Here is a 23,334-nt window from a genome sequence, read left to right on the forward strand (position 1 = left end):
GGCCCCTCCCTCACTCCCTCCTCACCTGTTCCCTCTCTTCCAATCACAGGATTTGGAGGGAGATTTGAATTTTCCTGCCCAGCAACTTCAATTTGCTCTCCTAACTGTTCTGTCTGTCCGCCATCTTTTCTCTTTTCTGTGACTTTTGCAGCCTTCAATTTGTTGGCAAATGACTTTGGGCAATCTCTGAACAGGTGGTTTGTTTCCCCACAAAGATTGCATCGTCTGCCATTGGTGCACTCTTCAAAAGTGGGTCCAATTTCTCTGCATTTTCCACATACGATCTGCTGACATGCTTCAACCAGGTGCCCATGCTCACCACACTTGCGGCAGAGTTTGGGTTGGCCCTGGTAATGGGTATAGCCCCTGTTCTCTCCCAGAACTACCATAGACGGCAGATGTTTCAAGCCCTGGAAGCCTTGGGGGTCCTGCCATTGTTGGATGGGGACCCTCCAAGCGCAATTCCAGATGCCGTCCTCATCTCTCACTTTCGTAGCCTGGCCTTTAACAGTGCAATATCTCCCCAGCCACAAACAAATGTCATCTGCATTCACTGTTTCATTGAACATTCTGACAATAACGGTTTTCAACGTATTGTCAGTCAGTTTCTCCACATTGAACACAGCAAATTGGGGTTTTACATTTTCAAATCTTATCCAAAATTCTCTGAGCAACACAGCAGTTTGAAAGCTTAAATCAAATCCCTTGTTATATGGCAATGTTAAAATGCAGTTTAAGTCTTCTGGCTTAAATTTCAACGTACCTTGAATCAATTTTCTGGAGAAGTCCAGCCTCGACATCTTCATGGATTCAACATCCTTGTTGGCAAAAGTAAAACGGACACTGAAAAACACGTCTTACTGAGGAAGGCCGCCCGCTTGTCTTTTCACAAACACAATGAGACTCTGCCAAACGGCAAAGCCTGCCAAAAATAGATCTAACTCGTGGGTGTTCCTCTCCACGGAAGTCTTTAGTAAAAGGCGAAAGACTTGTACGTGATGAAGAGAAAGCCGAGTAAGTACGCCCCGCTCACCAACAGCAGACGAACACAACAGTGGTCCCAGTCACCCCCTTCACGGTGAGCCCCGACATGGTGAAAGGAATCCCAGGCCACACCCATTCCCCTACACCGCGCAGCAAGAGCAAGGCGCCAACTTTTTCTTGTCATGTTTTTAGATTTTGTGAAATGCGGCAAAGAGCTCCAGGCTTTCCAGCCACAGGACTAACGTCCTACTCGGGTGTTCCAGAGGAGCAAGGGTCAAAATGTGGAAATGCTGCAAGTACACAGGCAGACAGGTGCTGCTTCCCTTTTACTCCCCCGTGGGAAGAATGACCCCTTGGCCGCGGTGCGGTCCGGAGGGCAGTGGGCAGCACCCTTGCATGAAGCATGAAAAGAGTGATCAATCCCCTCGTGTGACCCATAGCAGGACAACCGAGAGCCTCTCAGACACACCCTGTGGACTCATCTCTATGACAAGCCCCGCTGTGGAATGTCCTTCATGCCAAACCTCTTATGCCCCCACAATCTCCCTCTTTGTGTGCCGCCCCAAGGTGCAAATCTCACACCGTGTCACGCTGCACTTTCCCCCCTATTCGACGCAGGTGATTAGAGATACTGATGAAGATCCAGCAGGGGGCATGTCTGCTCTCCTTGAGACAGGCAACCTGCCATCTGCTGTGACTCAATCCCCCTGGCCAAAGTTGTATCAAATAATTCATAGGAAACAAAGATAACTTATCATTTTCACCCATTTTCAAGGGTGCTTGAACAACCTTGAAATGGATCTAAACTCGTCAGTGCTGCTAGACCGGCCTACCTACTCAGTTAAGCCTCTTTTTCATATTAAACATAGAGAGAGGGGGGTGCACCGTTCCTGGAGATAGGTTTCTAACCTCAGTAAGCGTTTAGTTTTCTTTCAACAACTTATCAGGGGAGAGCGCGAACGCAGTCCCCCACTACCAGAAATTATGCAATCGAGATTCCCACATTTGGGGAATTCGCAGAGGTCAGCACAACCGGAGTGCAATGGTTGAGCCTCGCCCTGGGTGAACCACCTACTTGATCATGGTATCTCCCTTGCCAGGTAAGTATGAGTTGTACAGATCCGAGCCAAGGACGTCTTTCACAGACACGGCACCCGGACCGATGGTGCACCTTCCAAACATCATCCAAACACACACACGCCGCATGAGGCTGTGGATCTGCAGAGTCACAACTTTGCATGCAGCTTCCTGCTCTATGAATAAGGATTACAAAGGATTGCTGTATATGAGCACAGATTTCTAGAGTGTGCAACCTCACTACAGTGCTGACATAGCTACTCAATTGTACATTGGCAGTCATGGGCAATTCTAGGATCAGGCTCGCAAAATAATTAAAGTTGTATAAAATAATTCATAGGAAACAAAGATAATTTGCTCATTTTCAAGGGTGCTTGAACAACCTTGAAATGGATCTAAACTCGTCAGTGCTGCTAGACCGGCCTACCTACTCAGTTAAGTCTCTTTTTCATATTAAACATAGAGAGAGGGGGGTGCACCGTTCCTGGAGGTACTGCAATACCGGGTCGATGCGTGGAGTGGACGGAGCAAGCCCCTATTCCATCTCCCTGCTCCAAAAAGCAATTTAATATATGGTCCCCGGGTAGGAGACGTATCAGATATTAAACTGATAAGAACAGATTTTTTTTTTTTTTCGAAAAAGTTTTATTGACACTCGTTCAAATTATTTCAAACAATGATTTACATTTTAGATAAAATATTCACATGTGAACATAGTATATACAATGAATTACAATAAATATGTGCAGTATGTAAAACCATATTTAAAACAATAAAACCAATTGTTCTAAAATGGTAATACAGGTTAAATAGCTGTTCATTTGTAAAACATATGTCAGGTGTTTATGTGATTGAGTGTCCATTAAAAGTCCATAAAAAGGAGTGCATCCGTTAAAAAGGGTTTTTTTTTTCAATTCTATCTTTGTGCAGGAGCGCAGTGAGTCCCTACCAAGGGTAACTCATTCTGCTCCCCCAAACATTTGGTCTCTCGGGATGCTGTCGTGGTGGTCAGAGGAGATCCTCTCCCTGATGCTCCTTCCCACCTGCCTCACCCAGAGAGCCAGGCCGCTGCTGCTGTGACCTTTTGCTGTGTGGCTCCGGCTCCTTCATCCGAATGGGCACAGAGGCGATTCTTCTTTGTGGCTGTGTCCTAGGCCTGCTGCCTGCAGCTACGGCCGTTTTGACCGTTGCTGCGGCCATTCGGATCACAGCCACGGGGGGGATCTGCATGTGCTTTCTTACCAGCAAGTTTCTGGAGGTCCATGTGGCGTCTTTGATGGCGGCTAGGGTGAGCCACTGTTTTGCAAAGTCTTTGGATGGTATTTTTTGCTGGCTCACCCCATATAGCACTAGTTGTGCTGTGAGGACCTCCCTTGCTGGTAAGTACGGGAATTGCAAGGAGCCGGCCGTTGCCCACTGGTCTACAGCAGCACTGCACTCCCAGAGCAGATGCCTCACCGACTCAGGCGCGCCACAACCAGGTCGGGGGCAGGTTGAGTGTGTTGACATGCCCCGGGAGTGCATGACGGACCTGACCGGGAGGATCTCATGAGCCACCATCCATGACAGGTCCCGGAGTCTGTTAGGGAGAGCAGGATGGTTGACGTTGCGCCAAACTGTTGTGGGCTCGCCGGGTGCGAGCCCGCGCACCGGACTCACTGGTTCCCGCTCCTGCACAACGGAGACAAGTGATCTGTGGTTAGTTAAAATCTGCAACTCCTCATGCTCAAGTCGTTCAAAATCCATAAAAACAGTAATCAAATCAGGTGCTAAAATGTCCCAAAAAGTCAAATAAAACTCCAAGGGAAGTCCATCTTGTCCAGGGGACTTCCCTTTTTTAAAACCAGTCATACAGTTATTTAACTCTAAAAAAGTAAAATCCTGGGATAAAAGCACACTTTTGTTTACTGTTTTTACAATGAATTTTAAAACTTCGGTCATGATGTCCATTTTTACAGGTTTTTCTTTGTACAGGTTTGAATAAAATGTTTCAATTGTTTCTTTAATATCGCCCATTGTTTCAGTTGTGCACCCATCTTCTTTTTTCAGCTTTGTAATGCCCCCCCCCCCCCCCTTTATTCATAATTTTCCTGAAAAAATAGCGTGTGCACTTTTCACCCTCCTCTATTTCCCGTTCTCTGCTCCTTAAAATGACACCTTTGCTTTTAATTTCTGATAAAACTGACATCTCTTTTTTAACTTGCTTAATTTCCTCATTAAAATCCATGCCAATCTGGTTTAGGTTAAAATAACGTTGTAGTCGTTTCTGCAGTCCCATCATGCGTCTGTATTCCCTGTTCTTTCGTTTCTTACCTGCCTGCCTAAAGAAAGTCTGCGTCTTTCCCTTCACCATTTCCCACCAGTGTGCACGTGTTTCGTAGAAGTCTTGAAGGGTCTGCCACTCTTTGTACCGCTCCCTGAACTGCCTAACTAACTCCCTATCTTCTAAAAGGGAGCAGTTGAGTTTCCACAGACCACTTCCTGATGTCACGCCCGAAGAGAGTGAAAGGGTGCAAGAGAGCATAAGGTGATCGGAGAAGAAAACAGGAGTTAATCTAGCATTGGTGGGTGGGCAGTCCCGTGTAAAAACATAATCTATGCGAGAGGCTCTGGTGCCATCACCACCGAACCAGGTGAAGCCCTCCTCTCTGGGATGCATGATTTTAAAACAGTCCTGAAGTTTAAAATCTCTACAAATGCCCTGCAATAAAACCGATGTTTTGTCTACTTTAAAATCTTCCCCTGCTCTCCTCCTATCCTCCCTACTTAGAATACAGTTAAAATCCCCCCCTACAACTAAAGGTGCCCTACCTAGCATGTGGGACTGCAAGTCTTCTAAAAGGTCATACCTGTCGTTCTTGTCGTTAAAACCGTAAATATTTAAAAGGTTGAAATCCTGTCCCATAAAAGCCAAATGTGCTAAAAGTGCCCGACTGTCTCTCACCACAGTGCTGCCCTTCACCAGAGCTTGAGGGTTTTTGATTAAAATGGCCACTCCGTCATTTTTGTTTTGATTGGATCCACTCCATATTGACATTTTTGGCCACATCTCCTCCCACTGTCTGTAATGTTTTAAAAACGGTAGGCTGCATTCCTGCAATAAAAACACATCTGACTTAAAGGAACTTAAAAAGGGTAAAACACTCTGGGCTCTAACTCTCGACTTCACACTTCTCACATTAATGGTAGAGAAGGTCAGTGTCATGAGTATGGTTAAAAACAACAGGTAAGACATTTTAAAAGACTCAGAGGGTGTTAAAAACACATTTAAAAAACAGTTAGGTAATTTCTTGTGAACAGAGCTCTTCCTTCATCTCTGCGGGTGAAAAATGAAGGGTTTGAGCTCTGTTCCCCTTTGGGACTCTGGGGGTTGGCCTCTGCTGCAATGTTGCATTTAATTTGGAGTCCCTGGGGGTCGATTGCAGAGCAATTGTTAAAAAAGAAACCTCATTGGGTGAATCGGAAGGGAAGACTCTGGGCTCCTCCACAGATGAACTGTCTGAGTGAGCCGCAACTCTTCCCTTCTTCTCCAACACAATGGGAGAATCCGAGGACAATTCAGACAAAGGCCTCTTAGTTTGCTGGGCATTGGGGAGGGAGGCATCTTCACTATCATCCTGTGGTTGGTCTTCCTTACTAGCTCCGCCTTCTGCCTGCACCACCCCATCCTCTGGAGTACTCTCCATTGGAGGGGTAAATGCAGGCCCCTCCCTCACTCCCTCCTCACCTGTTCCCTCTCTTCCAATCACAGGATTTGGAGGGAGATTTGAATTTTCCTGCCCAGCAACTTCAATTTGCTCTCCTAACTGTTCTGTCTGTCCGCCATCTTTTCTCTTTTCTGTGACTTTTGCAGCCTTCAATTTGTTGGCAAATGACTTTGGGCAATCTCTGAACAGGTGGTTTGTTTCCCCACAAAGATTGCATCGTCTGCCATTGGTGCACTCTTCAAAAGTGGGTCCAATTTCTCTGCATTTTCCACATACGATCTGCTGACATGCTTCAACCAGGTGCCCATGCTCACCACACTTGCGGCAGAGTTTGGGTTGGCCCTGGTAATGGGTATAGCCCCTGTTCTCTCCCAGAACTACCATAGACGGCAGATGTTTCAAGCCCTGGAAGCCTTGGGGGTCCTGCCATTGTTGGATGGGGACCCTCCAAGCGCAATTCCAGATGCCGTCCTCATCTCTCACTTTCGTAGCCTGGCCTTTAACAGTGCAATATCTCCCCAGCCACAAACAAATGTCATCTGCATTCACTGTTTCATTGAACATTCTGACAATAACGGTTTTCAACGTATTGTCAGTCAGTTTCTCCACATTGAACACAGCAAATTGGGGTTTTACATTTTCAAATCTTATCCAAAATTCTCTGAGCAACACAGCAGTTTGAAAGCTTAAATCAAATCCCTTGTTATATGGCAATGTTAAAATGCAGTTTAAGTCTTCTGGCTTAAATTTCAGCGTACCTTGAATCAATTTTCTGGAGAAGTCCAGCCTCGACATCTTCATGGATTCAACATCCTTGTTGGCAAAAGTAAAACGGACACTGAAAAACACGTCTTACTGAGGAAGGCCGCCCGCTTGTCTTTTCACAAACACAATGAGACTCTGCCAAACGGCAAAGCCTGCCAAAAATAGATCTAACTCGTGGGTGTTCCTCTCCACGGAAGTCTTTAGTAAAAGGCGAAAGACTTGTACGTGATGAAGAGAAAGCCGAGTAAGTACGCCCCGCTCACCAACAGCAGACGAACACAACAGTGGTCCCAGTCACCCCCTTCACGGTGAGCCCCGACATGGTGAAAGGAATCCCAGGCCACACCCATTCCCCTACACCGCGCAGCAAGAGCAAGGCGCCAACTTTTTCTTGTCATGTTTTTAGATTTTGTGAAATGCGGCAAAGAGCTCCAGGCTTTCCAGCCACAGGACTAACGTCCTACTCGGGTGTTCCAGAGGAGCAAGGGTCAAAATGTGGAAATGCTGCAAGTACACAGGCAGACAGGTGCTGCTTCCCTTTTACTCCCCCGTGGGAAGAATGACCCCTTGGCCGCGGTGCGGTCCGGAGGGCAGTGGGCAGCACCCTTGCATGAAGCATGAAAAGAGCGATCAATCCCCTCGTGTGACCCATAGCAGGACAACCGAGAGCCTCTCAGACACACCCTGTGGACTCATCTCTATGACAAGCCCCGCTGTGGAATGTCCTTCATGCCAAACCTCTTATGCCCCCACAATCTCCCTCTTTGTGTGCCGCCCCAAGGTGCAAATCTCACACCGTGTCACGCTGCACTTTCCCCCCTATTCGACGCAGGTGATTAGAGATACTGATGAAGATCCAGCAGGGGGCATGTCTGCTCTCCTTGAGACAGGCAACCTGCCATCTGCTGTGACTCAATCCCCCTGGCCAAAGTTGTATCAAATAATTCATAGGAAACAAAGATAACTTATCATTTTCACCCATTTTCAAGGGTGCTTGAACAACCTTGAAATGGATCTAAACTCGTCAGTGCTGCTAGACCGGCCTACCTACTCAGTTAAGCCTCTTTTTCATATTAAACATAGAGAGAGGGGGGTGCACCGTTCCTGGAGGTACTGCAATACCGGGTCGATGCGTGGAGTGGACGGAGCAAGCCCCTATTCCATCTCCCTGCTCCAAAAAGCAATTTAATATATGGTCCCCGGGTAGGGGACGTATCAGATATTAAACTGATAAGAACAGATACTACACTTGATCTTAGCCAAAAGGCCGAGAAGCGATGACCGGAAAAGTGTCGGAGTTGAAGGAGTGATCCTCTGCAGCGTCAGTCCCGCTCACGGTGTCACAGAGTCCAATGCGAGGAAGTAACTTGGAGCTGCATTCTATCAAAAGATAAGACGACCGTTTTGTGTTCAAAAGGACATCCGTCTCTACACGAGTCAATGGAGAATTCACCAATTTCTCACTTGGTTTCTAACCTCAGTAAGCGTTTAGTTTTCTTTCAACAACTTATCAGGGGAGAGCGCGAACGCAGTCACCCACTACCAGAAATTATGCAATCGAGATTCCCACATTTGGGGAATTCGCAGAGGTCAGCACAACCGGAGTGCAATGGTTGAGCCTCGCCCTGGGTGAACCACCTACTTGATCATGGTATCTCCCTTGCCAGGTAAGTATGAGTTGTACAGATCCGAGCCAAGGACGTCTTTCACAGACACGGCACCCGGACCGATGGTGCACCTTCCAAACATCATCCAAACACACACACGCCGCATGAGGCTGTGGATCTGCAGAGTCACAACTTTGCATGCAGCTTCCTGCTCTATGAATAAGGATTACAAAGGATTGCTGTATATGAGCACAGATTTCTAGAGTGTGCAACCTCACTACAGTGCTGACATAGCTACTCAATTGTACATTGGCAGTCATGGGCAATTCTAGGATCAGGCTCGCAAAATAATTAAAGTTGTATAAAATAATTCATAGGAAACAAAGATAATTTGCTCATTTTCAAGGGTGCTTGAACAACCTTGAAATGGATCTAAACTCGTCAGTGCTGCTAGACCGGCCTACCTACTCAGTTAAGTCTCTTTTTCATATTAAACATAGAGAGAGGGGGGTGCACCGTTCCTGGAGGTACTGCAATACCGGGTCGATGCGTGGAGTGGACGGAGCAAGCCCCTATTCCATCTCCCTGCTCCAAAAAGCAATTTAATATATGGTCCCCGGGTAGGGGACGTATCAGATATTAAACTGATAAGAACAGATACTACACTTGATCTTAGCCAAAAGGCCGAGAAGCGATGACCGGAAAAGTGTCGGAGTTGAAGGAGTGATCCTCTGCAGCGTCAGTCCCGCTCACGGTGTCACAGAGTCCAATGCGAGGAAGTAACTTGGAGCTGCATTCTATCAAAAGATAAGACGACCGTTTTGTGTTCAAAAGGACATCCGTCTCTACACGAGTCAATGGAGAATTCACCAATTTCTCACTTGGTTTCTAACCTCAGTAAGCGTTTAGTTTTCTTTCAACAACTTATCAGGGGAGAGCGCGAACGCAGTCCCCCACTACCAGAAATTATGCAATCGAGATTCCCACATTTGGGGAATTCGCAGAGGTCAGCACAACCGGAGTGCAATGGTTGAGCCTCGCCCTGGGTGAACCACCTTCTTGATCATGGTATCTCCCTTGCCAGGTAAGTATGAGTTGTACAGATCCGAGCCAAGGAAGTCTTTCACAGACACGGCACCCGGACCGATGGTGCACCTTCCAAACATCATCCAAACACACACACGCCGCATGAGGCTGTGGATCTGCAGAGTCACAACTTTGCATGCAGCTTCCTGCTCTATGAATAAGGATTACAAAGGATTGCTGTATATGAGCACAGATTTCTAGAGTGTGCAACCTCACTACAGTGCTGACATAGCTACTCAATTGTACATTGGCAGTCATGAGTCAAGATAATTTGCTCATTTTCAAGGGTGCTTGAACAACCTTGAAATGGATCTAAACTCGTCAGTGCTGCTAGACCGGCCTACCTACTCAGTTAAGTCTCTTTTTCATATTAAACATAGAGAGAGGGGAGTGCACCGTTCCTGGAGGTACTGCAATACCGGGTCGATGCATGGAGTGGACGGAGCAAGCCCCTATTCCATCTCCCTGCTCCAAAAAGCAATTTAATATATGGTCCCCGGGTAGGGGACGTATCAGATATTAAACTGATAAGAACAGATTTTTTTTTTTTTTTTTCGAAAAAGTTTTATTGACACTCGTTCAAATTATTTCAAACAATGATTTACATTTTAGATAAAATATTCACATGTGAACATAGTATATACAATGAATTACAATAAATATGTGCAGTATGTAAAACCATATTTAAAACAATAAAACCAATTGTTCTAAAATGGTAATACAGGTTAAATAGCTGTTCATTTGTAAAACATATGTCAGGTGTTTATGTGATTGAGTGTCCATTAAAAGTCCATAAAAAGGAGTGCATCCGTTAAAAAGGGTTTTTTTTTTCAATTCTATCTTTGTGCAGGAGCGCAGTGAGTCCCTACCAAGGGTAACTCATTCTGCTCCCCCAAACATTTGGTCTCTCGGGATGCTGTCGTGGTGGTCAGAGGAGATCCTCTCCCTGATGCTCCTTCCCACCTGCCTCACCCAGAGAGCCAGGCCGCTGCTGCTGTGACCTTTTGCTGTGTGGCTCCGGCTCCTTCATCCGAATGGGCACAGAGGCGATTCTTCTTTGTGGCTGTGTCCTAGGCCTGCTGCCTGCAGCTACGGCCGTTTTGACCGTTGCTGCGGCCATTCGGATCACAGCCACGGGGGGGATCTGCATGTGCTTTCTTACCAGCAAGTTTCTGGAGGTCCATGTGGCGTCTTTGATGGCGGCTAGGGTGAGCCACTGTTTTGCAAAGTCTTTGGATGGTATTTTTTGCTGGCTCACCCCATATAGCACTAGTTGTGCTGTGAGGACCTCCCTTGCTGGTAAGTACGGGAATTGCAAGGAGCCGGCCGTTGCCCACTGGTCTACAGCAGCACTGCACTCCCAGAGCAGATGCCTCACCGACTCAGGCGCGCCACAACCAGGTCGGGGGCAGGTTGAGTGCGTTGACATGCCCCGGGAGTGCATGACGGACCTGACCGGGAGGATCTCATGAGCCACCATCCATGACAGGTCCCGGAGTCTGTTAGGGAGAGCAGGATGGTTGACGTTGCGCCAAACTGTTGTGGGCTCGCCGGGTGCGAGCCCGCGCACCGGACTCACTGGTTCCCGCTCCTGCACAACGGAGACAAGTGATCTGTGGTTAGTTAAAATCTGCAACTCCTCATGCTCAAGTCGTTCAAAATCCATAAAAACAGTAATCAAATCAGGTGCTAAAATGTCCCAAAAAGTCAAATAAAACTCCAAGGGAAGTCCATCTTGTCCAGGGGACTTCCCTTTTTTAAAACCAGTCATACAGTTATTTAACTCTAAAAAAGTAAAATCCTGGGATAAAAGCACACTTTTGTTTACTGTTTTTACAATGAATTTTAAAACTTCGGTCATGATGTCCATTTTTACAGGTTTTTCTTTGTACAGGTTTGAATAAAATGTTTCAATTGTTTCTTTAATATCGCCCATTGTTTCAGTTGTGCACCCATCTTCTTTTTTCAGCTTTGTAATGCCCCCCCCCCCCCCCTTTATTCATAATTTTCCTGAAAAAATAGCGTGTGCACTTTTCACCCTCCTCTATTTCCCGTTCTCTGCTCCTTAAAATGACACCTTTGCTTTTAATTTCTGATAAAACTGACATCTCTTTTTTAACTTGCTTAATTTCCTCATTAAAATCCATGCCAATCTGGTTTAGGTTAAAATAACGTTGTAGTCGTTTCTGCAGTCCCATCATGCGTCTGTATTCCCTGTTCTTTCGTTTCTTACCTGCCTGCCTAAAGAAAGTCTGCGTCTTTCCCTTCACCATTTCCCACCAGTGTGCACGTGTTTCGTAGAAGTCTTGAAGGGTCTGCCACTCTTTGTACCGCTCCCTGAACTGCCTAACTAACTCCCTATCTTCTAAAAGGGAGCAGTTGAGTTTCCACAGACCACTTCCTGATGTCACGCCCGAAGAGAGTGAAAGGGTGCAAGAGAGCATAAGGTGATCGGAGAAGAAAACAGGAGTTAATCTAGCATCGGTGGGTGGGCAGTCCCGTGTAAAAACATAATCTATGCGAGAGGCTCTGGTGCCATCACCACTGAACCAGGTGAAGCCCTCCTCTCTGGGATGCATGATTTTAAAACAGTCCTGAAGTTTAAAATCTCTACAAATGCCCTGCAATAAAACCGATGTTTTGTCTACTTTAAAATCTTCCCCTGCTCTCCTCCTATCCTCCCTACTTAGAATACAGTTAAAATCCCCCCCTACAACTAAAGGTGCCCTACCTAGCATGTGGGACTGCAAGTCTTCTAAAAGGTCATACCTGTCGTTCTTGTCGTTAAAACCGTAAATATTTAAAAGGTTGAAATCCTGTCCCATAAAAGCCAAATGTGCTAAAAGTGCCCGACTGTCTCTCACCACAGTGCTGCCCTTCACCAGAGCTTGAGGGTTTTTGATTAAAATGGCCACTCCGTCATTTTTGTTTTGATTGGATCCACTCCATATTGACATTTTTGGCCACATCTCCTCCCACTGTCTGTAATGTTTTAAAAACGGTAGGCTGCATTCCTGCAATAAAAACACATCTGACTTAAAGGAACTTAAAAAGGGTAAAACACTCTGGGCTCTAACTCTCGACTTCACACTTCTCACATTAATGGTAGAGAAGGTCAGTGTCATGAGTATGGTTAAAAACAACAGGTAAGACATTTTAAAAGACTCAGAGGGTGTTAAAAACACATTTAAAAAACAGTTAGGTAATTTCTTGTGAACAGAGCTCTTCCTTCATCTCTGCGGGTGAAAAATGAAGGGTTTGAGCTCTGTTCCCCTTTGGGACTCTGGGGGTTGGCCTCTGCTGCAATGTTGCATTTAATTTGGAGTCCCTGGGGGTCGATTGCAGAGCAATTGTTAAAAAAGAAACCTCATTGGGTGAATCGGAAGGGAAGACTCTGGGCTCCTCCACAGATGAACTGTCTGAGTGAGCCGCAACTCTTCCCTTCTTCTCCAACACAATGGGAGAATCCGAGGACAATTCAGACAAAGGCCTCTTAGTTTGCTGGGCATTGGGGAGGGAGGCATCTTCACTATCATCCTGTGGTTGGTCTTCCTTACTAGCTCCGCCTTCTGCCTGCACCACCCCATCCTCTGGACTACTCTCCATTGGAGGGGTAAATGCAGGCCCCTCCCTCACTCCCTCCTCACCTGTTCCCTCTCTTCCAATCACAGGATTTGGAGGGAGATTTGAATTTTCCTGCCCAGCAACTTCAATTTGCTCTCCTAACTGTTCTGTCTGTCCGCCATCTTTTCTCTTTTCTGTGACTTTTGCAGCCTTCAATTTGTTGGCAAATGACTTTGGGCAATCTCTGAACAGGTGGTTTGTTTCCCCACAAAGATTGCATCGTCTGCCATTGGTGCACTCTTCAAAAGTGGGTCCAATTTCTCTGCATTTTCCACATACGATCTGCTGACATGCTTCAACCAGGTGCCCATGCTCACCACACTTGCGGCAGAGTTTGGGTTGGCCCTGGTAATGGGTATAGCCCCTGTTCTCTCCCAGAACTACCATAGACGGCAGATGTTTCAAGCCCTGGAAGCCTTGGGGGTCCTGCCATTGTTGGATGGGGACCCTCCAAGCGCAATTCCAGATGCCGTCCTCATCTCTCACTTTCGTAGCCTGGCCTTTAACAGTGCAATATCTCCCCAGCCACAAACAAATGTCATCTGCATTCACTGTTTCATTGAACATTCTGACAATAACGGTTTTCAACGTATTGTCAGTCAGTTTCTCCACATTGAACACAGCAAATTGGGGTTTTACATTTTCAAATCTTATCCAAAATTCTCTGAGCAACACAGCAGTTTGAAAGCTTAAATCAAATCCCTTGTTATATGGCAATGTTAAAATGCAGTTTAAGTCTTCTGGCTTAAATTTCAGCGTACCTTGAATCAATTTTCTGGAGAAGTCCAGCCTCGACATCTTCATGGATTCAACATCCTTGTTGGCAAAAGTAAAACGGACACTGAAAAACACGTCTTACTGAGGAAGGCCGCCCGCTTGTCTTTTCACAAACACAATGAGACTCTGCCAAACGGCAAAGCCTGCCAAAAATAGATCTAACTCGTGGGTGTTCCTCTCCACGGAAGTCTTTAGTAAAAGGCGAAAGACTTGTACGTGATGAAGAGAAAGCCGAGTAAGTACGCCCCGCTCACCAACAGCAGACGAACACAACAGTGGTCCCAGTCACCCCCTTCACGGTGAGCCCCGACATGGTGAAAGGAATCCCAGGCCACACCCATTCCCCTACACCGCGCAGCAAGAGCAAGGCGCCAACTTTTTCTTGTCATGTTTTTAGATTTTGTGAAATGCGGCAAAGAGCTCCAGGCTTTCCAGCCACAGGACTAACGTCCTACTCGGGTGTTCCAGAGGAGCAAGGGTCAAAATGTGGAAATGCTGCAAGTACACAGGCAGACAGGTGCTGCTTCCCTTTTACTCCCCCGTGGGAAGAATGACCCCTTGGCCGCGGTGCGGTCCGGAGGGCAGTGGGCAGCACCCTTGCATGAAGCATGAAAAGAGCGATCAATCCCCTCGTGTGACCCATAGCAGGACAACCGAGAGCCTCTCAGACACACCCTGTGGACTCATCTCTATGACAAGCCCCGCTGTGGAATGTCCTTCATGCCAAACCTCTTATGCCCCCACAATCTCCCTCTTTGTGTGCCGCCCCAAGGTGCAAATCTCACACCGTGTCACGCTGCACTTTCCCCCCTATTCGACGCAGGTGATTAGAGATACTGATGAAGATCCAGCAGGGGGCATGTCTGCTCTCCTTGAGACAGGCAACCTGCCATCTGCTGTGACTCAATCCCCCTGGCCAAAGTTGTATCAAATAATTCATAGGAAACAAAGATAACTTATCATTTTCACCCATTTTCAAGGGTGCTTGAACAACCTTGAAATGGATCTAAACTCGTCAGTGCTGCTAGACCGGCCTACCTACTCAGTTAAGCCTCTTTTTCATATTAAACATAGAGAGAGGGGGGTGCACCGTTCCTGGAGGTACTGCAATACCGGGTCGATGCGTGGAGTGGACGGAGCAAGCCCCTATTCCATCTCCCTGCTCCAAAAAGCAATTTAATATATGGTCCCCGGGTAGGGGACGTATCAGATATTAAACTGATAAGAACAGATACTACACTTGATCTTAGCCAAAAGGCCGAGAAGCGATGACCGGAAAAGTGTCGGAGTTGAAGGAGTGATCCTCTGCAGCGTCAGTCCCGCTCACGGTGTCACAGAGTCCAATGCGAGGAAGTAACTTGGAGCTGCATTCTATCAAAAGATAAGACGACCGTTTTGTGTTCAAAAGGACATCCGTCTCTACACGAGTCAATGGAGAATTCACCAATTTCTCACTTGGTTTCTAACCTCAGTAAGCGTTTAGTTTTCTTTCAACAACTTATCAGGGGAGAGCGCGAACGCAGTCACCCACTACCAGAAATTATGCAATCGAGATTCCCACATTTGGGGAATTCGCAGAGGTCAGCACAACCGGAGTGCAATGGTTGAGCCTCGCCCTGGGTGAACCACCTACTTGATCATGGTATCTCCCTTGCCAGGTAAGTATGAGTTGTACAGATCCGAGCCAAGGACGTCTTTCACAGACACGGCACCCGGACCGATGGTGCACCTTCCAAACATCATCCAAACACACACACGCCGCATGAGGCTGTGGATCTGCAGAGTCACAACTTTGCATGCAGCTTCCTGCTCTATGAATAAGGATTACAAAGGATTGCTGTATATGAGCACAGATTTCTAGAGTGTGCAACCTCACTACAGTGCTGACATAGCTACTCAATTGTACATTGGCAGTCATGGGCAATTCTAGGATCAGGCTCGCAAAATAATTAAAGTTGTATAAAATAATTCATAGGAAACAAAGATAATTTGCTCATTTTCAAGGGTGCTTGAACAACCTTGAAATGGATCTAAACTCGTCAGTGCTGCTAGACCGGCCTACCTACTCAGTTAAGTCTCTTTTTCATATTAAACATAGAGAGAGGGGGGTGCACCGTTCCTGGAGGTACTGCAATACCGGGTCGATGCGTGGAGTGGACGGAGCAAGCCCCTATTCCATCTCCCTGCTCCAAAAAGCAATTTAATATATGGTCCCCGGGTAGGGGACGTATCAGATATTAAACTGATAAGAACAGATACTACACTTGATCTTAGCCAAAAGGCCGAGAAGCGATGACCGGAAAAGTGTCGGAGTTGAAGGAGTGATCCTCTGCAGCGTCAGTCCCGCTCACGGTGTCACAGAGTCCAATGCGAGGAAGTAACTTGGAGCTGCATTCTATCAAAAGATAAGACGACCGTTTTGTGTTCAAAAGGACATCCGTCTCTACACGAGTCAATGGAGAATTCACCAATTTCTCACTTGGTTTCTAACCTCAGTAAGCGTTTAGTTTTCTTTCAACAACTTATCAGGGGAGAGCGCGAACGCAGTCCCCCACTACCAGAAATTATGCAATCGAGATTCCCACATTTGGGGAATTCGCAGAGGTCAGCACAACCGGAGTGCAATGGTTGAGCCTCGCCCTGGGTGAACCACCTTCTTGATCATGGTATCTCCCTTGCCAGGTAAGTATGAGTTGTACAGATCCGAGCCAAGGAAGTCTTTCACAGACACGGCACCCGGACCGATGGTGCACCTTCCAAACATCATCCAAACACACACACGCCGCATGAGGCTGTGGATCTGCAGAGTCACAACTTTGCATGCAGCTTCCTGCTCTATGAATAAGGATTACAAAGGATTGCTGTATATGAGCACAGATTTCTAGAGTGTGCAACCTCACTACAGTGCTGACATAGCTACTCAATTGTACATTGGCAGTCATGAGTCAAGATAATTTGCTCATTTTCAAGGGTGCTTGAACAACCTTGAAATGGATCTAAACTCGTCAGTGCTGCTAGACCGGCCTACCTACTCAGTTAAGTCTCTTTTTCATATTAAACATAGAGAGAGGGGAGTGCACCGTTCCTGGAGGTACTGCAATACCGGGTCGATGCATGGAGTGGACGGAGCAAGCCCCTATTCCATCTCCCTGCTCCAAAAAGCAATTTAATATATGGTCCCCGGGTAGGGGACGTATCAGATATTAAACTGATAAGAACAGATTTTTTTTTTTTTTTTTCGAAAAAGTTTTATTGACACTCGTTCAAATTATTTCAAACAATGATTTACATTTTAGATAAAATATTCACATGTGAACATAGTATATACAATGAATTACAATAAATATGTGCAGTATGTAAAACCATATTTAAAACAATAAAACCAATTGTTCTAAAATGGTAATACAGGTTAAATAGCTGTTCATTTGTAAAACATATGTCAGGTGTTTATGTGATTGAGTGTCCATTAAAAGTCCATAAAAAGGAGTGCATCCGTTAAAAAGGGTTTTTTTTTTCAATTCTATCTTTGTGCAGGAGCGCAGTGAGTCCCTACCAAGGGTAACTCATTCTGCTCCCCCAAACATTTGGTCTCTCGGGATGCTGTCGTGGTGGTCAGAGGAGATCCTCTCCCTGATGCTCCTTCCCACCTGCCTCACCCAGAGAGCCAGGCCGCTGCTGCTGTGACCTTTTGCTGTGTGGCTCCGGCTCCTTCATCCGAATGGGCACAGAGGCGATTCTTCTTTGTGGCTGTGTCCTAGGCCTGCTGCCTGCAGCTACGGCCGTTTTGACCGTTGCTGCGGCCATTCGGATCACAGCCACGGGGGGGATCTGCATGTGCTTTCTTACCAGCAAGTTTCTGGAGGTCCATGTGGCGTCTTTGATGGCGGCTAGGGTGAGCCACTGTTTTGCAAAGTCTTTGGATGGTATTTTTTGCTGGCTCACCCCATATAGCACTAGTTGTGCTGTGAGGACCTCCCTTGCTGGTAAGTACGGGAATTGCAAGGAGCCGGCCGTTGCCCACTGGTCTACAGCAGCACTGCACTCCCAGAGCAGATGCCTCACCGACTCAGGCGCGCCACAACCAGGTCGGGGGCAGGTTGAGTGCGTTGACATGCCCCGGGAGTGCATGACGGACCTGACCGGGAGGATCTCATGAGCCACCATCCATGACAGGTCCCGGAGTCTGTTAGGGAGAGCAGGATGGTTGACGTTGCGCCAAACTGTTGTGGGCTCGCCGGGTGCGAGCCCGCGCACCGGACTCACTGGTTCCCGCTCCTGCACAACGGAGACAAGTGATCTGTGGTTAGTTAAAATCTGCAACTCCTCATGCTCAAGTCGTTCAAAATCCATAAAAACAGTAATCAAATCAGGTGCTAAAATGTCCCAAAAAGTCAAATAAAACTCCAAGGGAAGTCCATCTTGTCCAGGGGACTTCCCTTTTTTAAAACCAGTCATACAGTTATTTAACTCTAAAAAAGTAAAATCCTGGGATAAAAGCACACTTTTGTTTACTGTTTTTACAATGAATTTTAAAACTTCGGTCATGATGTCCATTTTTACAGGTTTTTCTTTGTACAGGTTTGAATAAAATGTTTCAATTGTTTCTTTAATATCGCCCATTGTTTCAGTTGTGCACCCATCTTCTTTTTTCAGCTTTGTAATGCCCCCCCCCCCCCCTTTATTCATAATTTTCCTGAAAAAATAGCGTGTGCACTTTTCACCCTCCTCTATTTCCCGTTCTCTGCTCCTTAAAATGACACCTTTGCTTTTAATTTCTGATAAAACTGACATCTCTTTTTTAACTTGCTTAATTTCCTCATTAAAATCCATGCCAATCTGGTTTAGGTTAAAATAACGTTGTAGTCGTTTCTGCAGTCCCATCATGCGTCTGTATTCCCTGTTCTTTCGTTTCTTACCTGCCTGCCTAAAGAAAGTCTGCGTCTTTCCCTTCACCATTTCCCACCAGTGTGCACGTGTTTCGTAGAAGTCTTGAAGGGTCTGCCACTCTTTGTACCGCTCCCTGAACTGCCTAACTAACTCCCTATCTTCTAAAAGGGAGCAGTTGAGTTTCCACAGACCACTTCCTGATGTCACGCCCGAAGAGAGTGAAAGGGTGCAAGAGAGCATAAGGTGATCGGAGAAGAAAACAGGAGTTAATCTAGCATCGGTGGGTGGGCAGTCCCGTGTAAAAACATAATCTATGCGAGAGGCTCTGGTGCCATCACCACTGAACCAGGTGAAGCCCTCCTCTCTGGGATGCATGATTTTAAAACAGTCCTGAAGTTTAAAATCTCTACAAATGCCCTGCAATAAAACCGATGTTTTGTCTACTTTAAAATCTTCCCCTGCTCTCCTCCTATCCTCCCTACTTAGAATACAGTTAAAATCCCCCCCTACAACTAAAGGTGCCCTACCTAGCATGTGGGACTGCAAGTCTTCTAAAAGGTCATACCTGTCGTTCTTGTCGTTAAAACCGTAAATATTTAAAAGGTTGAAATCCTGTCCCATAAAAGCCAAATGTGCTAAAAGTGCCCGACTGTCTCTCACCACAGTGCTGCCCTTCACCAGAGCTTGAGGGTTTTTGATTAAAATGGCCACTCCGTCATTTTTGTTTTGATTGGATCCACTCCATATTGACATTTTTGGCCACATCTCCTCCCACTGTCTGTAATGTTTTAAAAACGGTAGGCTGCATTCCTGCAATAAAAACACATCTGACTTAAAGGAACTTAAAAAGGGTAAAACACTCTGGGCTCTAACTCTCGACTTCACACTTCTCACATTAATGGTAGAGAAGGTCAGTGTCATGAGTATGGTTAAAAACAACAGGTAAGACATTTTAAAAGACTCAGAGGGTGTTAAAAACACATTTAAAAAACAGTTAGGTAATTTCTTGTGAACAGAGCTCTTCCTTCATCTCTGCGGGTGAAAAATGAAGGGTTTGAGCTCTGTTCCCCTTTGGGACTCTGGGGGTTGGCCTCTGCTGCAATGTTGCATTTAATTTGGAGTCCCTGGGGGTCGATTGCAGAGCAATTGTTAAAAAAGAAACCTCATTGGGTGAATCGGAAGGGAAGACTCTGGGCTCCTCCACAGATGAACTGTCTGAGTGAGCCGCAACTCTTCCCTTCTTCTCCAACACAATGGGAGAATCCGAGGACAATTCAGACAAAGGCCTCTTAGTTTGCTGGGCATTGGGGAGGGAGGCATCTTCACTATCATCCTGTGGTTGGTCTTCCTTACTAGCTCCGCCTTCTGCCTGCACCACCCCATCCTCTGGACTACTCTCCATTGGAGGGGTAAATGCAGGCCCCTCCCTCACTCCCTCCTCACCTGTTCCCTCTCTTCCAATCACAGGATTTGGAGGGAGATTTGAATTTTCCTGCCCAGCAACTTCAATTTGCTCTCCTAACTGTTCTGTCTGTCCGCCATCTTTTCTCTTTTCTGTGACTTTTGCAGCCTTCAATTTGTTGGCAAATGACTTTGGGCAATCTCTGAACAGGTGGTTTGTTTCCCCACAAAGATTGCATCGTCTGCCATTGGTGCACTCTTCAAAAGTGGGTCCAATTTCTCTGCATTTTCCACATACGATCTGCTGACATGCTTCAACCAGGTGCCCATGCTCACCACACTTGCGGCAGAGTTTGGGTTGGCCCTGGTAATGGGTATAGCCCCTGTTCTCTCCCAGAACTACCATAGACGGCAGATGTTTCAAGCCCTGGAAGCCTTGGGGGTCCTGCCATTGTTGGATGGGGACCCTCCAAGCGCAATTCCAGATGCCGTCCTCATCTCTCACTTTCGTAGCCTGGCCTTTAACAGTGCAATATCTCCCCAGCCACAAACAAATGTCATCTGCATTCACTGTTTCATTGAACATTCTGACAATAACGGTTTTCAACGTATTGTCAGTCAGTTTCTCCACATTGAACACAGCAAATTGGGGTTTTACATTTTCAAATCTTATCCAAAATTCTCTGAGCAACACAGCAGTTTGAAAGCTTAAATCAAATCCCTTGTTATATGGCAATGTTAAAATGCAGTTTAAGTCTTCTGGCTTAAATTTCAGCGTACCTTGAATCAATTTTCTGGAGAAGTCCAGCCTCGACATCTTCATGGATTCAACATCCTTGTTGGCAAAAGTAAAACGGACACTGAAAAACACGTCTTACTGAGGAAGGCCGCCCGCTTGTCTTTTCACAAACACAATGAGACTCTGCCAAACGGCAAAGCCTGCCAAAAATAGATCTAACTCGTGGGTGTTCCTCTCCACGGAAGTCTTTAGTAAAAGGCGAAAGACTTGTACGTGATGAAGAGAAAGCCGAGTAAGTACGCCCCGCTCACCAACAGCAGACGAACACAACAGTGGTCCCAGTCACCCCCTTCACGGTGAGCCCCGACATGGTGAAAGGAATCCCAGGCCACACCCATTCCCCTACACCGCGCAGCAAGAGCAAGGCGCCAACTTTTTCTTGTCATGTTTTTAGATTTTGTGAAATGCGGCAAAGAGCTCCAGGCTTTCCAGCCACAGGACTAACGTCCTACTCGGGTGTTCCAGAGGAGCAAGGGTCAAAATGTGGAAATGCTGCAAGTACACAGGCAGACAGGTGCTGCTTCCCTTTTACTCCCCCGTGGGAAGAATGACCCCTTGGCCGCGGTGCGGTCCGGAGGGCAGTGGGCAGCACCCTTGCATGAAGCATGAAAAGAGCGATCAATCCCCTCGTGTGACCCATAGCAGGACAACCGAGAGCCTCTCAGACACACCCTGTGGACTCATCTCTATGACAAGCCCCGCTGTGGAATGTCCTTCATGCCAAACCTCTTATGCCCCCACAATCTCCCTCTTTGTGTGCCGCCCCAAGGTGCAAATCTCACACCGTGTCACGCTGCACTTTCCCCCCTATTCGACGCAGGTGATTAGAGATACTGATGAAGATCCAGCAGGGGGCATGTCTGCTCTCCTTGAGACAGGCAACCTGCCATCTGCTGTGACTCAATCCCCCTGGCCAAAGTTGTATCAAATAATTCATAGGAAACAAAGATAACTTATCATTTTCACCCATTTTCAAGGGTGCTTGAACAACCTTGAAATGGATCTAAACTCGTCAGTGCTGCTAGACCGGCCTACCTACTCAGTTAAGCCTCTTTTTCATATTAAACATAGAGAGAGGGGGGTGCACCGTTCCTGGAGGTACTGCAATACCGGGTCGATGCGTGGAGTGGACGGAGCAAGCCCCTATTCCATCTCCCTGCTCCAAAAAGCAATTTAATATATGGTCCCCGGGTAGGGGACGTATCAGATATTAAACTGATAAGAACAGATACTACACTTGATCTTAGCCAAAAGGCCGAGAAGCGATGACCGGAAAAGTGTCGGAGTTGAAGGAGTGATCCTCTGCAGCGTCAGTCCCGCTCACGGTGTCACAGAGTCCAATGCGAGGAAGTAACTTGGAGCTGCATTCTATCAAAAGATAAGACGACCGTTTTGTGTTCAAAAGGACATCCGTCTCTACACGAGTCAATGGAGAATTCACCAATTTCTCACTTGGTTTCTAACCTCAGTAAGCGTTTAGTTTTCTTTCAACAACTTATCAGGGGAGAGCGCGAACGCAGTCACCCACTACCAGAAATTATGCAATCGAGATTCCCACATTTGGGGAATTCGCAGAGGTCAGCACAACCGGAGTGCAATGGTTGAGCCTCGCCCTGGGTGAACCACCTACTTGATCATGGTATCTCCCTTGCCAGGTAAGTATGAGTTGTACAGATCCGAGCCAAGGACGTCTTTCACAGACACGGCACCCGGACCGATGGTGCACCTTCCAAACATCATCCAAACACACACACGCCGCATGAGGCTGTGGATCTGCAGAGTCACAACTTTGCATGCAGCTTCCTGCTCTATGAATAAGGATTACAAAGGATTGCTGTATATGAGCACAGATTTCTAGAGTGTGCAACCTCACTACAGTGCTGACATAGCTACTCAATTGTACATTGGCAGTCATGGGCAATTCTAGGATCAGGCTCGCAAAATAATTAAAGTTGTATAAAATAATTCATAGGAAACAAAGATAATTTGCTCATTTTCAAGGGTGCTTGAACAACCTTGAAATGGATCTAAACTCGTCAGTGCTGCTAGACCGGCCTACCTACTCAGTTAAGTCTCTTTTTCATATTAAACATAGAGAGAGGGGGGTGCACCGTTCCTGGAGGTACTGCAATACCGGGTCGATGCGTGGAGTGGACGGAGCAAGCCCCTATTCCATCTCCCTGCTCCAAAAAGCAATTTAATATATGGTCCCCGGGTAGGAGACGTATCAGATATTAAACTGATAAGAACAGATTTTTTTTTTTTTTCGAAAAAGTTTTATTGACACTCGTTCAAATTATTTCAAACAATGATTTACATTTTAGATAAAATATTCACATGTGAACATAGTATATACAATGAATTACAATAAATATGTGCAGTATGTAAAACCATATTTAAAACAATAAAACCAATTGTTCTAAAATGGTAATACAGGTTAAATAGCTGTTCATTTGTAAAACATATGTCAGGTGTTTATGTGATTGAGTGTCCATTAAAAGTCCATAAAAAGGAGTGCATCCGTTAAAAAGGGTTTTTTTTTTCAATTCTATCTTTGTGCAGGAGCGCAGTGAGTCCCTACCAAGGGTAACTCATTCTGCTCCCCCAAACATTTGGTCTC

General features: G+C 46.4%; 17 non-coding genes and 2 pseudogenes across 17 annotated transcripts; all 19 read right to left on the reverse strand.

Annotated features, from left to right (window-relative positions):
* Window positions 1-902: 902 nt before the first annotated feature.
* LOC128371991 (U5 spliceosomal RNA) lies at window positions 903-1,018 on the reverse strand. Its single transcript, XR_008322843.1, has one exon. It is a non-coding gene; the product is annotated as a U5 spliceosomal RNA (small nuclear RNA).
* Window positions 1,019-1,928: 910 nt separating this feature from the next.
* LOC128372032 (U1 spliceosomal RNA) lies at window positions 1,929-2,092 on the reverse strand. Its single transcript, XR_008322881.1, has one exon. It is a non-coding gene; the product is annotated as a U1 spliceosomal RNA (small nuclear RNA).
* A 437-nt stretch (window positions 2,093-2,529) lies between these two features.
* LOC128371980 (uncharacterized) lies at window positions 2,530-2,708 on the reverse strand (annotated as a pseudogene).
* Window positions 2,709-6,665: 3,957 nt separating this feature from the next.
* LOC128371992 (U5 spliceosomal RNA) lies at window positions 6,666-6,781 on the reverse strand. The gene has a single exon (XR_008322844.1). It is a non-coding gene; the product is annotated as a U5 spliceosomal RNA (small nuclear RNA).
* An 840-nt stretch (window positions 6,782-7,621) lies between these two features.
* On the reverse strand, window positions 7,622-7,812 carry LOC128372046 (U2 spliceosomal RNA). The gene has a single exon (XR_008322894.1). It is a non-coding gene; the product is annotated as a U2 spliceosomal RNA (small nuclear RNA).
* Window positions 7,813-8,044: 232 nt separating this feature from the next.
* Window positions 8,045-8,208, reverse strand: LOC128372033 (U1 spliceosomal RNA). Its single transcript, XR_008322882.1, has one exon. It is a non-coding gene; the product is annotated as a U1 spliceosomal RNA (small nuclear RNA).
* Window positions 8,209-8,645: 437 nt separating this feature from the next.
* On the reverse strand, window positions 8,646-8,836 carry LOC128372047 (U2 spliceosomal RNA). The gene has a single exon (XR_008322895.1). It is a non-coding gene; the product is annotated as a U2 spliceosomal RNA (small nuclear RNA).
* Window positions 8,837-9,068: 232 nt separating this feature from the next.
* Window positions 9,069-9,232, reverse strand: LOC128371983 (U1 spliceosomal RNA). The gene has a single exon (XR_008322838.1). It is a non-coding gene; the product is annotated as a U1 spliceosomal RNA (small nuclear RNA).
* A 379-nt stretch (window positions 9,233-9,611) lies between these two features.
* LOC128371972 (U2 spliceosomal RNA) lies at window positions 9,612-9,793 on the reverse strand. The gene has a single exon (XR_008322832.1). It is a non-coding gene; the product is annotated as a U2 spliceosomal RNA (small nuclear RNA).
* Window positions 9,794-13,750: 3,957 nt separating this feature from the next.
* On the reverse strand, window positions 13,751-13,866 carry LOC128371993 (U5 spliceosomal RNA). The gene has a single exon (XR_008322845.1). It is a non-coding gene; the product is annotated as a U5 spliceosomal RNA (small nuclear RNA).
* An 840-nt stretch (window positions 13,867-14,706) lies between these two features.
* On the reverse strand, window positions 14,707-14,897 carry LOC128372048 (U2 spliceosomal RNA). Its single transcript, XR_008322896.1, has one exon. It is a non-coding gene; the product is annotated as a U2 spliceosomal RNA (small nuclear RNA).
* A 232-nt stretch (window positions 14,898-15,129) lies between these two features.
* Window positions 15,130-15,293, reverse strand: LOC128372034 (U1 spliceosomal RNA). Its single transcript, XR_008322883.1, has one exon. It is a non-coding gene; the product is annotated as a U1 spliceosomal RNA (small nuclear RNA).
* A 437-nt stretch (window positions 15,294-15,730) lies between these two features.
* On the reverse strand, window positions 15,731-15,921 carry LOC128372049 (U2 spliceosomal RNA). Its single transcript, XR_008322897.1, has one exon. It is a non-coding gene; the product is annotated as a U2 spliceosomal RNA (small nuclear RNA).
* A 232-nt stretch (window positions 15,922-16,153) lies between these two features.
* Window positions 16,154-16,317, reverse strand: LOC128371995 (U1 spliceosomal RNA). The gene has a single exon (XR_008322847.1). It is a non-coding gene; the product is annotated as a U1 spliceosomal RNA (small nuclear RNA).
* A 379-nt stretch (window positions 16,318-16,696) lies between these two features.
* On the reverse strand, window positions 16,697-16,878 carry LOC128371973 (U2 spliceosomal RNA). The gene has a single exon (XR_008322833.1). It is a non-coding gene; the product is annotated as a U2 spliceosomal RNA (small nuclear RNA).
* A 3,956-nt stretch (window positions 16,879-20,834) lies between these two features.
* LOC128371994 (U5 spliceosomal RNA) lies at window positions 20,835-20,950 on the reverse strand. The gene has a single exon (XR_008322846.1). It is a non-coding gene; the product is annotated as a U5 spliceosomal RNA (small nuclear RNA).
* Window positions 20,951-21,790: 840 nt separating this feature from the next.
* Window positions 21,791-21,981, reverse strand: LOC128372050 (U2 spliceosomal RNA). Its single transcript, XR_008322898.1, has one exon. It is a non-coding gene; the product is annotated as a U2 spliceosomal RNA (small nuclear RNA).
* Window positions 21,982-22,213: 232 nt separating this feature from the next.
* Window positions 22,214-22,377, reverse strand: LOC128372035 (U1 spliceosomal RNA). Its single transcript, XR_008322884.1, has one exon. It is a non-coding gene; the product is annotated as a U1 spliceosomal RNA (small nuclear RNA).
* Window positions 22,378-22,814: 437 nt separating this feature from the next.
* Window positions 22,815-22,993, reverse strand: LOC128371981 (uncharacterized; annotated as a pseudogene).
* Window positions 22,994-23,334: the final 341 nt, after the last annotated feature.

This window comes from Scomber japonicus, chromosome 13 (assembly GCF_027409825.1).
Source record: "Scomber japonicus isolate fScoJap1 chromosome 13, fScoJap1.pri, whole genome shotgun sequence".
Taxonomy (NCBI): domain Eukaryota; kingdom Metazoa; phylum Chordata; class Actinopteri; order Scombriformes; family Scombridae; genus Scomber; species Scomber japonicus.